The 11,021-nt window shown below is 32.6% G+C and overlaps 1 long non-coding RNA gene across 1 annotated transcript; it reads right to left on the bottom strand.

Moving 5' to 3' along the window:
• Nucleotides 1–10,043: 10,043 nt before the first annotated feature.
• On the bottom strand, nt 10,044–10,695 carry LOC141703176 (uncharacterized). The gene is made up of 3 exons (XR_012567380.1): nt 10,528–10,695; nt 10,296–10,433; nt 10,044–10,213 (listed from the first exon to the last, which is right to left on the bottom strand). It is a non-coding gene; the product is annotated as an uncharacterized LOC141703176 (long non-coding RNA).
• Between the last annotated feature and the right edge of the window lie 326 nt (nt 10,696–11,021).

The following is an 11,021-nucleotide window of genomic DNA, read 5'->3' as shown; positions in this document are numbered from 1 at the left end:
TATATCATAGTTTACCAATTAGTTTTAATATTTAGAATAAAACAAAAAAGACGTCAATAATAACAACAACTAAAAAGAAAAAAAGTACTTAAAAATAATTTTATCAGTTTGAGTAGTGCTAGAAGTATCAAATTGTATACCAAAATTTGGTTCCAAATTACATGATATAGTGACTGAGATGATATTATTGGTGGGATTTGTGTGAATGTAGGGGGTCCGCTATTATTAATTGATTTGTAGCATGACATGTGACATTTGAAATCGAGTTTGATTACCAATTTGGTACCTCTAGCATTATTCTAATTACTTAATTACAAATTGTCACTTATAATGCTTAACACTTGTGCAATTTTACATTTTTGTCTTTTGTGTAATGTACTCAATTATGTTTTTGGATTTTTTTACATATTTAAGTTTTCAAATTAGTATAGTTTCAACAACATGACAAACTATTACACCCAATAATCATTTACGGCATTTAAGTGCTACGAATCACAACCACATACTATCATCTTAAAAAATAAATTATTATTATATTTTTTATATTTTATAAGTTGTCAGCCATGGTGACAGGTACAATGATTCCATTAGAACATAACAACACGTGAGTGGTCTGTGTTAGCTGCAACAACTAGGTGGTATAATAAAACTACCACATCTCGCACATGTAGATCCTTCAAACTCCAAATGAATTGGATGAGTTTGGTGGTTCATGTGTTACACTTATAAATGTGGTGCCATGAGCTCGTCACAAACACCTATAAATTCATGTAATAACCGTAAGAACTAATAATTTTCTCATTGTGATAAACTGTTAAGATAGATAGGGGATATCGAAGGAGGTCACCCCTTAACGTTTTAAGATTCTTTTAGATGAATAATTGCAGTCAATAAATTTCACTTGCCAGACATGTTAACCCGTCTTATTTCCTTGATTCCTATTCCAAAATTTTAGTTTGTAGATGACTAACACCAACTTGATCTTAAGATAATCTTTTCAAACAAGTTGTCAAGTCCATTCCCAAAAAAACAATTACACTAGAATCTTTCAATCTTTAATGATGAAAGTAGTTTCAAATATCTTCAACATCATATTACAAATGATACTTGAATATATTAAAGCACTTTTTCCACTGTTGGGATGCAGACTTCTTCATTGCAACTAAGACGGTAAACGAACCGAGCTATTCATGAACAGTTGAAGCACATCTTGTTAAATTAAAGCTCGATTTGGCCGGGCTCTTTAAGAGCTCGTGCTCAAACTCGAACAAAAAAAATGTTCTTTAAGCTTAACGAGCTCGAGCTGAACTCTAGCATGTTCGACTCGAGCTCAACTCGAGATCGATTCGAAATTAGTAAATCGGTTTGAAATTAAATAACTCGTGTTAGGCTCATTAGAGCTCGAAAAAATATGTATAATATTTTTTCTATTTTATGGTATATATTTAAACCGCCCTTTCTTTATTTAAGAAGCCATTTTAAAATAGAAATCTGCAATAAAACACAACAAAATTGAACATTACAATATAAATCGATGTATAACAAGAGACATAAATAGAGGAATTAAATATATACATATATATATATATATACATATATATATATATATATATATATATATATGAAATATAATCAAATTTGTGCATCGTGAGAGATATAGAAAGAGGATAAATGATTATGGAGAACTAAGAGATGATAAGTGATGATAGAAGATTGAGTCAAGATATGAACCTTAACTGCAGCTTTAACTGCACTGTGTTTTAGTTTTACACATTTAGGGATTAGGCTAGATTAAATCAATTTACTTTAGGTTGGGCTGGGCCTAGTTTTCTTTTTTATATTGATAGTTATACTTGAACCTTTATTTGTTAATTTAGCCTGTTAGTTTGCTTAACTATTTAGTATGAAAATAATGATGTTAGCGAGCTGCTCGATTTGTTAGTCTCTAAACACGTGTTAATAATGCACGCAAGTATACGCGTACGCAAGTAGTATAAGATATAAATCAAATTCGTTCCCACGGAGACACCTTGGTTAATTTAAGTTTTCTTAACTATTATAGATGTTATGTTTTTGTCACAAAGTTGGAGATTGGACATCAAGGAAGGAAGTTTGTATAATAAGTATGGGAAGAATTTTAGAACAAGTATGGTATGTTTTGGTGGGTAAGTTATGGGTGGGTTTATACATTACCATTTATGTTTGATGGGTATATATACATCATCATATGTTCAACTTTAGTCAGAACTTGAGATGTATGTACATCCATTTCTGTTTAATCTTGATTTTTTTGTGGGGGTTACATTGGCCTCCTGAAAATAAAAACAAAAATGGCGTTCGTCAACACTCTCCCTTCACTACTAGAAATATGGGATCATATATCGGTTCAGAACTGATATTAAAAAAAATCTGAACCGATGCCTTCGCGTTTGATGTTAAATGTCATCAGCCTTGACATCGGTTAACAGCCGATGTCTATTATAGTGCTATACATCGGTTTTAAGATTAAATGTGATGTCTTATATTACATTATTTCTAGGTGAAAATAGGTATATTATGAGGTATTCATCCATTATAATATGAAGCCTACAAGCTATAAAAGCCATTTATTAAAATTCTTTCGAACAAATCGATGTGAAATTACAAATCAGACATCGGTTAGATTAGTTGACCGATGTGAAATGTTTTATCAGATATCGGTTAAATTAGCCCCCCGATGTGAAACGATGGATAAGACATGGGTGTTCTTAATGAAACCGATGTTAAATCTTTTTGTTTAACATCGGCCAATTTCTCTAACCGATGTTATTTGACTTAAAATACATTGAGTTTTTTTAGAACTGATGTCAAATGACTATTTCACATCGGTTTTTTAGTTCATTTTTGTTTAATATTATTTTATATGATGTCTTTTGTACATTTTTTACATCGATTTACATGTACCATTGTGATGTTAATGTTTTGTAAATTGCATGCCATCCTGGTACTATTTACATCCACAGGGAACCAAAACAATACAACATCCCAATAAAAAAATATCCAAACAGAAACATAAAGATACTCATACAAATTACAAGTCTAATACAAAAATATTACTCATACCATACTATACGTACATTTCAAATAAAATACAAGCAATGCATTAGCCCACTCATACTATACTAATTTTTAAGTACCCTATTCTTAAATTCCGACAAATCCATCCAATTTAGCCAATCAACCCAATTCCGACAAACAAAAGAAGAGTCTGACTTCTGCATGATTAAACCAAAGAGCAGCAAATCAACCCTGCTGGATGATGATACCTAAATCAGTACCTGATAAACCTTGATACATGAACTTAGAAATCATAGACAGAAGGCCTTTGCAAATTCATGCTGAATCAATTACCTGCCCACGTTAGAAGAAACATCTGATAGGTGGATATTAGTGTCATTTACTTGTCCATTTGATCCAACATCTTTAACCCTCTGATTTTTTCCTCTGAAAATATTAAAGACAAATGTTTAGGTGAAGCTGTAGCTATAATTGACTCAATAGTGGAGACAAATTTATTACCTAGATAATGATTTTTGGCTTTTTTATTTTACAAGTGAGCTTCCTTTACTAGGCCCATTAGCTATTACTGAAAATAAAGAACAAAACTTCTCTTTTAAAGTTGCGAAGAGTTGCATCATAAGCCTCATATACCTTCCTTTTATCATTAAAGGAAAATTAGCAGATAATGTGAGTTGCATTACAGCAGGACAACTACTGAACCTGACCCAGCGCTGAAATCAGGTGTGGGTAATGATGAGTTAAAAGTATTTCAAGATGCACTATGAACATGTAAATGCATCCGCACAGCTTAAATTCATGAAAGAGTTTAAAATCATTTTTCTTAACAGACAAGGCATGCTTATATTATATACTACGACATAAAGTGAGAGCCTTTATATTTTACCTGCTCTCCTTTCCTATAGCTGTTTTTAGCATAGAAGCAATATAATCCCATATCTTTTTCATACCCGCCATCTGTCAATCGCACTGAGTCGTCATAGTGCTCACTGACTGGTTTGTACTACAACTACTTATTAAGGTTTCAATAGTAATTCATAAATTGATAGTTAGAAGATAGAAGCGAACCTGCAATGCTTGTGTTTCAAGTGGACTAAAACTTGCCAATATGTCATAACTTTGTGGCAAATACTGTAGATAAGGAAACCACGTGGAATTCCCCCCTCTACTGATTTCATGCAATAATGCAATAGTCAATATCTGCACAGAATAATATGTTGCCTGAAGGAAAAGGAAGTTACTATAAGGTACCAAATAAAGTGAAAATAGGATCAAAACTGCTTCATAACAAAGTTCAAGATCTAAGGAGCACAATTCGCTGCGAATCAGATATAGAAGTTAACCCAACATGGAAGATAACTTGCAAAAATACTACAGTGAATTTAAACAATATGCTAACCATCACTTTCAAATAGTCATTATGCCCTTTTAAAAAATAAGAAACATATGCGGTATGTCTTCACACTGACTCTTCAGTCTTTACACTAATAATCATATTAGCATTGGAGCTCAGTGCCAATGTTGAAGATGAACAAAACCGGCTCTCTAGAAATGATTGAACCACGAATTGCTTGCTTGATGGACCTGAATTGGTGTTTTAATTTTGATGCCTACATTTGGTGAATCTCAAACTCTTTTTTTATAAATTAGTGCTCCATACTTTTTTTGTGATGTATGAGGGTCGGGAAAGTCTTGTTGTGGCCAAATGTATAACACAATATGTTTAGAATGATTATTTTGCTGTCAAAACTGTAATATTAGACAATGCCTTTGAAGTCTATGATCATATGCATTCAAAAACGTTTACGCAGAAAGTATGAGTTTTACAACAGAATTCAAAATATAAAAGATTAAACAAAATTGCGTTAGAGGTTGCAAAGAGTACCTAGATAGTCGGGTACTCGTGTTCCATTTAGTTCTGCACTTGTCTTAGTGGGATGATTGCTTCTCATAGTAGTGCATATCATAAATAGAATCCCCACATTTTTTTGCAAAACAGATGTCTACATGAAGTGCCACTGAAACAAGTCTCCGATAATCACATTAACGTGTTCGACTTCCTGTCAGTTGCAACCAATCCTGTAAATATCGCAGATAAGCTTCCTGCAAATGGCATTCTCAACCAGTAAATAAATTATGTGTATCCTTTAGTGCACTAGTTTGAAGATTGAGCCTATATGTTGCAACTAATCCTGTAAAAGATGGCAGATAAGCTTCCTGCATCTGGCTCAACCGATAAATTATATGGAGCTCAGTGCATTGGTCTGAAGATTAAGCCTATCAGTTTTTCCGCTTAGAGCTTATATTAGAGCAGTGTCAAATCCACCGAACATTCAAACACACATTAGTGTCTTCTATAAATAGAAAACTAACAATGAAAATTTAAATCGGATTGCCTCTTTTTTTTCTAATGGTTTCTCAATGTTGTACCTTCATACACCACTTCACAATATCACTGTAAATCTAAAAGAACCAACAGAACTTGAAGAAGTTCCATATCTTTGTATCCTTCTTTATTTTTTTAACACCTAAACTTAATAGCAGAACATAATAGAATAAACAAATCTGAACATACAAATATAAATATACACCGATAAATATATATAAATATACAATGGATGTAAATAAAGCCAAAAGAGAGAGATATGTTACCGATTGAAGGTTGGTTTCAAGCTCCAAAGCTTCAGATCTATAAACAAAAGCTTCATTAAAATAAAAATGTAATATTTTGATTTCAAATATAAAATTTACATACATAATCAAACCAAACATTTGCTTTCTTGGCTCGATTTTAAGCTACTGAATTAAATAAGACCACCAATTTCTAGCCCGATTTGTAAAAGAAAACTGCTTCCTTTTCTTCAAACCATCGTCAATCGCTTTCACCCTGGCCAGAATCTAACCTTCACCAATCGATTTTACATAAATCGAAGCTTCCACCAAGATCTTGATTCAGTGATTTTGTATTAGGTTTAAATTGGATTTTACAAGAAAGGTGCGGTAAGAAAGGTGCGGTAAGAAAGGAGATAGAGAGAGAAAGAAATAGGAAGAGGGAGAGAGATGGGGAGATAGATAGGAGAGATGAATGAGATGAAGTTCGATATTTGAGAGAGAGAATCATGATTTTTCAGATAGAGTGGAGGTTTGAGAGAGAATTGGAATTGTGGTCTGAGAGAGAGCAAAGAGAGAGAGCCGCGAGTTTGAGAGAGAGCCCTGATGTGTGAGTCGAGGTTTGGGGGAGAGGGGGAGAGAGATAAAGACGGAGATAGATACAGAGATAGAGATGTATGGGTGTGCGTGTAGAGGAGGAAGAAGGAAATAATTTTTTAACTTTTTTGTTACGGGGGAAAATTTGGGTACTCAGCAGGGGAACTCAAATATTTATTTAGTCATTTTTTTAGAGATGGTTATAGACAACTGTTAGCATAAATAATCGATGTTAAAGTGAAAAACATTAATTTGTTATTATTTTAAAATTGAACATAGATAATGGTTATTATGTAAAACTGATGATAAACAGGAGTTTAACATCATTTTTTTTAAAACCGATGTTAAACGGGTTTTTGACATCGGGTGCATTACATACCGATGTCTAAGCACCGATGTCGTATCTACTATTTTTAGTAGTGCTTGGTTCCACTAGATTATACTTTTTTATTTCAAATTCTAAAACGTAGTTGGTAATTCATTTGTTTATACTACATTATATCAAAAACTCCAATCATTTTCTCATAATATTTTCATAGCACGTTTTCAAAGGTTAAGTTCTAATGAGAAGCATATAAATATGAAATAAGCAACTTATGAGCTATCCATAATTTATTTACATATTCAACATACAACAAGAACATTATTCTAGCATCTATTTTGAAAGGTTATAAGATGCCGACATTCATGTGTACAAAGAGAAAATTTTACATGGTTTATAATTGGTTAAAGGAGAAAATAAAAATAAATTTAGGTAGGTGCTATTTAAAGAATACCTTTGGGAAAGATTTATTTTGATTAAACAATGAAGAAAATGCTCAAAAATAAAAAGGTATGTTTATCAAGTGCATACAAAATACTTACATTAATATTTTTGTTTCTTATTTATTTAAATATCTTTTCTTAAGTAATATCTCCTCTCATTTATTTAATTCATGATGCATATATGTCCTGGACTAATTTTTCAATTAGCATCCTAGCGTTTTAATAAAGACATTTCGTCTAGGACCATACATGTCAAGTTTTCTATTTTCACCAAGTTGCTAATCTTTCCTCGCAAGATCTTGTATTGCTTCCTTTGGATTTGATGTACAATATTTAAATTGAAATGTAATTTTTTCACCATTTTTTTATTCTGTGTTTTTCTTTGATCGGTTGATCTTAATTTTGTAGAATTGATTTGTATTGATGATATCAGTCTTATTAAGACTGTTTGGTGATGAGGGACTAGGATAACATAATCTTCAACTTGAAGAGGAGGCAGACACAAAAAACAAGTATAAAATGGAGCAATTTAATTTTTATTTTCTTCTATTATACAAGTTGGGTTATCTTTCATACAGAAATTTATGGTGAAATTTACTCACCTAATTATGACTAATGTATATTTAGCTACTCTTATGGTCATGCAATTCATCATTAGGAACAAAACAAAATAGACCTCAGTAATACCAACAACTAAAACGACAAAACTAATAATTAGAGGCAAGATTATCACAGTTATTAGAACATGGCAGTGTTAATGCTGTAACACTTAATTTTGTGTTAAAAGACAACACTCCATTCTTTTGAATGTACTCCCTTGCAATTAATTACTAATTCTTGACACCCAATAATTACTTCAATCAGAACCACATACTATCTATTGACACTACGATTTAAACACAAGCAATATTCAGAATATATGATTGCAAAACAGAGAATGTAAGGTTGAACAGCTTAAAGATTTTATTGATACTCACTCCGAAACTTAAACAAAATACACCTAGAAAGTTTCTTACAAAATAGGGACCACATAATAAAACTACCTAGACTCAGTCAACCACTAACGTTGAACAAAAACTCACTATCCCATAAGTGAGCTATTGTAATACTAATGGTGTTACAATGGGCCGTAAAACCAATACAATAGGTCTATTGTAAGACCAGGGAGAGTTACATATACAAGCATTACACTTTACTCATCTAATATAATATAGAGGAAAATATTACAGTAAACACCTACTATAACACTAACAGGCCCAAATGTAACGCAAATTGAGTGATACAATAGCTTGATCAAGATTGCATAAGTGGGACCACCTGTGGGTCCCATATAACATATTGTAACCGTCTGTTCTATCAATTGTAACAACAATCTTTTTAATCAATTAATTGTAGCATTTGTAATCTAACACTAAATTAAAACATACATTACAGTATAATAGGCATATGTAACATTTAATTTTAAAATTTGAAATACTTGTTCTGTTTTAAAATCTACAATCCATATCCAAAATGTTACAAGCACCACATAAAATTACAACAATACGATCGATCAATTAACCATAATTTGCAGCTATGTTGATCCCCTTCTTCCCATAACAAATTCTTGGATTTTGCTTCTCATAATAATCATTTTTCTCTGCTTCACCGCCTTTTCTTATAAATTTCTATACTCGGGAGAAATCTGATTCATATCAAAAACAAATCAAAGTAGGTTAGGGAGTAATCAGACTAATTGCGCATACTTAGTAGGTTAGGGAATGATTAGACTAATTGCGCATACTTGGTAGTATCAAGAACCTGAACGAGATGGGGGTGGCTCTCTGGTATTGTGCAAAACTGCAACACCTAAAAGCACAGTTCAAAATCCGCAGAGCACTGAAATAATGTCGCTATTATTTTGACCAGACCAATCCTGTATTTCGAAAACAATATCAATTTGTCAGCCTTAAAGCAATATCATCCTCGGGGTAAATATTTGTGATTATCTATCACTGTGTAAAATTACTTAAAATTAGCAAAGATAATTAATGTAAATAACACAGCACTAGCTAAAGGCATACACTTTTAACAACAACGTGTAGTTTGTGTAGAAAGATACATGACCTTATACTAGATACTATTATTCGTGACCGTGCTATACCACTTTGTATCTCATCTGCAATCATTAGTATATTATACTTTGAGTACAGATCTTTGATCATTAGTATATTATATAAACATTTCTAGCTTGGTATATATTTGTTTCTGCAATATACTAAGCATGCAAACTTTAAATGTTCGTAGTATATCTGTGATTTATACACTTATAATCAAATATCATGTACTATTACTTTGCATTCGTTAATATATAATATCAAATTGATCCCTGTGAACTGAAGTTCATAGCACACTTTCAATTGAATATAAACATCACTATAACCTATACGGTTTATAGAAATGAGTATAGAACCGGTAATTAGAATGTACGCCCACTGTAAAATATCAGTAGAATATATTCGCTCATAAACCTCTGATCAAACATAAGTGACAATTATTAACCTCTTTGCTTCCGAGGATAGAGATCCGCTTTTTTTTTTTTTTTTTTTTTTTTTTTTTATCGTAGGTAACCCGCAGCCGCTACCCTTCGGGTGCGCACTGGTTAAACCCTACGGGCTCACGTAATAGCCTGCAAACCACGTGAACCAAGGTAAACCGCATTTAAGCGACAGGCTCTGACTCAAGAGGTATAATCATAAATTCTCCTCCCGTGGGATTCGAACCTGTGACCAAGAGGATAGATATCCGCTCTTTAGAAATCAAGTGACAAGGGATGTTAAGTTTAAGATACCAAGTACATCTCCTTAGTTTGTATTTGGCCTTTTTTAAATTGAAAAGAGGTCAGGTGCATATTTCAATCACGAAACACTTGGAACCATATTGTAGGACTCTTAAGCTGATCACTTCCCTAAGACTAGATACCTAAAATGAATTGTTACATGTAAGGAAACTATTTTACAGCATCGGGAGTTCGGTAAAAGCTAACTAATTTATAAAAGGGAATAGCAGGGCAAGATTTTCAATTCAGTTGCCATTTACTGAACTTACTGAGATAGCACATGAATAATTGTTGCACCACTAACTCCCATATGGTAAACAAATATAAGCTTGGGGTCCAAAACAATATTTTCTAGATCTCCAACAACTGTTTCAAACATTAAGTATGTGCTTAGTAGGTTCTGTGCATGGATGTTATCCTTGCTCAAGTATAAGTAGTGTAATAATACCTGTGGCATATAGGGGAGTTGTAGTATCCTTAAATCCTCGAAAAACTCCTTGCATGGCTAAAGAGAGAAGAACTGTTGGAGCATCCAGTGATATTAGTTTCAAATACCGTTTTGTAGGCTCTAGCATAGGAGAATCCTCTATAAAAGAAATATCAAATGTATAATCAAGTTTGATTTTTGGAGACAGTAAAAAAAAATAACTCAAGTGCATGAAAAGAGGAGATGTACTTACAGATCTGAACAGTCTTTGACAGGAAGAACCCAAAGTGATTATTATAAAACACTGATACTTCTGAATAGAAAACAGACCTGACAATCCAAAACTTCAACTTCTTTTTCCAATTGCGTCCTTTCCTGATCGTAATTTATCACAGTCTCAAGTGAAGACATATCAGAAGCTTCAATCTCCCTTGTGAGATGAAAGATATCCATGTGTTGTGGTATTGGAATCTCTCGATGCCTAATATCAGTATGTTAGATATATTTGATAATGTCATGACTAATATGTTTTATGTTTAGATTTCAGATCTTATTTGAACAGAACAAATCAGTACTTAACTGATCAGTACTTATACTGGAAGTCAGAACTTAAGGGATATCAGTACTTATGTTATCAGGAGATAGATATCAGAACTTAAGTGCTGAAGGACGATCAGATAAGGACAGTAGCTGATTAAAGTTAAGAAGATCAAGATAAACATAAGAAGAGATATGCATGAAGAAGGA

This window comes from Apium graveolens, unplaced genomic scaffold (assembly GCF_009905375.1).
Source record: "Apium graveolens cultivar Ventura unplaced genomic scaffold, ASM990537v1 ctg6309, whole genome shotgun sequence".
Classification (NCBI taxonomy): domain Eukaryota; kingdom Viridiplantae; phylum Streptophyta; class Magnoliopsida; order Apiales; family Apiaceae; genus Apium; species Apium graveolens.
The sequence above is the reverse complement of the archived record's forward strand: the minus strand, read 5'-3'. Positions and strand labels throughout refer to the sequence as shown.